We start from the raw sequence: 4,393 nt of genomic DNA on the forward strand, positions 1-4,393 counted from the left end.
TCATCTGGGTTGGTGTTAACCCTGTTATAAGGGTGGCGAGCGGAGGGAGGTCCACGATGTCGCCGGTGAAGGGGTGGAGGAGGCGGACGACGGTGTCCTCGTCCCGCTGCAGCAGCAGGATCCCGTCGACGGAGTCGAGGACGCAGTGGTTGCTGAAAAGCGGGAGCCGGACGCGGACGATGGCGCCGGTGGAGAGGTTGATGAACCGGATGTACCCGCCCAGCTTGCGGTGGCCGGGGTGGATGCCGTGGCCCTCGGGGAGCATCATCCACCGGCGCGGGTGGAAGCTCGGGTCCTGGAGGCCCCGGCCGCGCGGGGAGACGGTGGCGGAGCGCCATTCGCGGCAGACGGCGCGGAGGCGCACGTAATCGCGCAGGTCGCCTGCCAGCGCCCGCCACCCGATCAGGCAGACCAGGTCTCCGGGAAGCAGCGACCCCGAGGAAGAGACATCGGAGGATTCCGAGGCGGCGGCGGCGGACGAGGAGGACACGCGTCGGCGGCGCTTGTTGGTGGCGGTCGCGGCCGAAGGGCGGCGCTTGCGGTTGGCCGAGGGTGGCATGGCGCCCTCTCGAGTAGCAGTAGCAGATTTGTTCGTGGGGAAATGAGACAGGTCGAGAATCCCTTCGAGATCGCAATCCCATCTTTGACACACGATTCGGGTTTCAGTCTTCCCAGCAATTCCGTCCCCTTCCTTTTGCTGGCCAATAATTTTCCTTTTTTTATTAGCTTATAATATAACCACAAAACTTGTTTAGCATAGTATAGGTGATTTTTTTTTCAAGAGAAGGATCGGATCTACCATAAAGATTCACTAGAAATACAATAAACCACATGGTCCGTCCAACGACCATTGCCGTCGTCAAAACTATCAAAGCCGGTCTGACCTTGTTGATGACAGTCGAAAGTCTTCATCCACATGTCTCTATGAACCAGCGTCCCCGAAGCTGCAGCAGTCGTCGTCATTAAATTATTGAATCGATCGAAAGAACCTGGCACCAAATCTCCTAACATCGCCGTTCCAAAGGGCTGACAAGAATATATGTTGGAACTTTATTCAATCCATTTTGTTAGACGAATTTGAAAAGGATGGGAGCCCAAAAGACACTCGTAGAAGAAGCGCCGCCATCCGCCTGAGAGGACTAAAATCCTACCTATCTACTAGTCAGAGCCGAGGCACCAGGAATCGCCTCCCCGCCACCGGCCGTCAGAGCTGCAAGCTAATGGGAGGCGGGTCCACGTGCACGCCAATGGAGATCGAGATGAGGAAGCCTTTTCCTAGTCGCATTGCGAGAGAGAAAAGAAAAGCAATGGATACGTTCAGTTCTACTCCCTCCGTCCGGGTTTATTAGGCCTCTTAGCAAACCAGCCACGGACTGTTTTTGTAAGCCCCGATCGATGTGCGTGTTCACTTTCCTCGATCCCCTCTGCTAAACGCGCGGCGATTGGCTGCAGTTTTTTGTGAGTCGATGCATGCACGCATAGAACCAGCTGTACGCAATAACTACCGCCTGTGGAGGTGCGTTGATTCGTTGCATGCAAAAGCAAAACCAACAACCAGCTGCCATGACGCTTGGAAATAACTGCAGACTAATCTAATTGGTTGCAGTTATGCTCAGAAATCATGGATGCTTGCCAATAATATTCTTCCTTGGTACTCGAGTTTTGGCTAGCAGGCTCAATAAACCCGGACGGAGGGAGTAGGTGACAAGTTTGAGCAACTGAACAAACTGAAAGCTTTCAACTTGATATGAACAGACTGAAAGCTTTTGGTTTTGGGAAAATTTGAGCAGTAAATGCACGTTATTTCCCGTTAACCATAAAATTACCTCTGCAGTAGCCAAAACCTTGCATACCAACAAGGATGAGATCAGCTTAATAATAATAACCAAAGTAAGATCACCCGCAAAAAAAAAGTAAGACATCCTCAAAATAAGATGTAATCTGCGTTAATCAGTTCTCAAAAGAAAAGAGGCACCCTGCAAATCATGCACTGATGCACAGCAACACCAGCTCCCATAGCGCGGAGGCCCAAGTTCAGGCCTCATGATTAAATTGATTAAACTGAATCATGAGGCAGACACCAAAAAAAAGATTAAATTGATTAAACCAACATGGCTTAGGCATTCAAATACAGAATTAGCAACATTAACTCTCAAGCCTGGCAAGGCGAAAGCTCTTAGGCGGCACCTGCAAATGTTTTGAGAAACAAGCCAAAGTATCATCGCCATTGATTACTCTAATTTCAATTATGTTTAACTAGATGATGCCCCGCGCGTTGCTGCGGGATATGTAGAAGTATTTTTAGGTGATTCAACTTGCGAACATATTGATTCATATTAATAGACTCGAGTTTAGAAAAAAAAAAGCAACAACAAGGGCACAAAAAAAAAACAGCAGCACAGTGCAACGGGAAATAGAATAAGATAATATATATGGCAGAGCAGCCTCGTACCACATATAAAGGTACACCTGCAAAATTTTGTTGTCATATTTAGATATCTTGATTATATCAGAATTGTTCCCTACCAGTTGTCCTTTATTGTCGTGTACCAAAGGAAATGGAGGCTAAGCAAATATAATCAAACTTAGTTATAGCACTTGAACACATATACCCTCAAATTATGCAAAAGTGATAATTCGACTCTGGAGCTATATGAAAGAAAATTGTCAAAAATATAATAAAAAAGCTGAAAATTACTTCTCGAATGCACATGTATAAAAGATAGTTGCTTAGGGACACTATTTTATTTGACGGGAAATTGTTGATAAAATAAGACATGATATTATATTAATACTTTGTAAATTATAATAACTAAATCTGAAAGGTAATGATAAATTGTAAATGAGTACTCCCTCCAAACATCTAGTGTTTCCAAGTGCTACAGACAACAACGTGCATTTTTTCCATAGGATAATATAATGTAGCTGCAGTTGAGAGGCACCACTTATATGTTGGAGGTTAGAATACTACCAATTTAAGATAATATTTCATATATGCATTCATATGATCATAGGTAAACTGTGCAAAACTTGCCCATTGAATTAGCAACATGATTTGCTATATTCTGGAGGAAAAGTGAAATAGTAACTTCTGTCAGAGCATTGCATAATCTAGCTGAGAATATACCTAAAATGTAGACATAAAACACAGCCAACAAAAAATGTGTGTAGTTTCTGTGTAGGTTTAAGATCTGAAAGGAAGGAGGTTGCAGCTTGAACTTTAACAGAGGACTATAAGTAGACATTCAGGGGCGTGTGTACAGTTAGCAAATTGAAATATTGACTGTTGAATAACTCAAGAAAAAAGCAATGGTTGCCAATCCAAAAAATACAAAAAATATGCCCAACACTCAAAAAATACAAGTTGGTATCAGAGCCTCGACCGACCATAGGAGCCCCCTTGATTGATCGTGTAGTTTGGCCGTTGTTGAGTCTAGAAGAAAACTGTTTTCGGAGTTTAGTTATATCGGAGAGTAGGATTTTTTTACTCCTCAGCCTCTTCGTCGCTCTGGTGAGGAATCTTGACGTAGGTGTTTTGAATTACTCCTCTTCCCTTTCAAACTTTCTTTAGGATCACGCAGTTGGTTTTCCGATCGTTGGTTCTCAGCTCTTTTTATCCGGTGCATTTCTCGTCAAGTTGACTCGAGCCTCTTCATCTTTGCCAAGTTCAATCCTCAGTTGTTTTTTTCCCACCCGCCCACCCTTCTTCTTCTCAGAACCGGAGTCCGTAATTGAGTATCTATCCTACTCATGCGAAGTCTTTGCTTTCTTTCCTTAATGATTTCAACCGGTGTTTTCTCTTCAAGATATTCGTCGGTTTCCCCTTCCAAGTTGCCTTTGTTTTTCCCACCCTCCCACCCTCTTCTTCCCGGAGCCTGAGTCTCTTTCAAGCATCAATTTCATTCATGCGGAACCTCTTCAATCTTTCATAAATTATCTCAACCGGTGAATTCTCGTCTCGTTGGACATTCATCATCTCTTTTTCTTCTCCGGTGGATTCAATTCTAATTTTCGGTAGTGATTGTATTCTTTTCCCCGCTCAAGTGTTTTTCCTGCTCGTTCGCCTCTCGCCAGTTTATCATTCCAGAGTTCGGAAGACATCTCAGGAGATTCGTCTCTGTTCCAATTAATTCGAGGTTGTCACCTCATTCAAATATTTCAATTGCTCCGGTGCATCATCTATCTGTTCAACATCCCTTTCAACGGTGTTTTTTTCTCTTTAGTGGGCCCTAACCCACAGGTCTTTTCCCAGGATCTTACCTGACTCTTCTAATTATTCCGGAGCTATTCCCAAATTCTTTTCAAAGTGTGACATAAGAATGGATTCCATCAGTCACATGTCTTCTCCAAGATCATTTTCAAATTCTTTTCATTGTTGGCTCAACCTCTTCGC

The 4,393-nt window shown here is 44.5% G+C and overlaps 1 non-coding gene across 1 annotated transcript; it reads right to left on the minus strand.

Moving 5' to 3' along the window:
- Window positions 1–2,112: 2,112 nt before the first annotated feature.
- On the minus strand, window positions 2,113–2,227 carry LOC123047702 (small nucleolar RNA SNORD14). The gene has a single exon (XR_006423079.1). It is a non-coding gene; the product is annotated as a small nucleolar RNA SNORD14 (small nucleolar RNA).
- Between the last annotated feature and the right edge of the window lie 2,166 nt (window positions 2,228–4,393).

The sequence above is a fragment of the Triticum aestivum genome, chromosome 2B (assembly GCF_018294505.1).
Source record: "Triticum aestivum cultivar Chinese Spring chromosome 2B, IWGSC CS RefSeq v2.1, whole genome shotgun sequence".
Classification (NCBI taxonomy): domain Eukaryota; kingdom Viridiplantae; phylum Streptophyta; class Magnoliopsida; order Poales; family Poaceae; genus Triticum; species Triticum aestivum.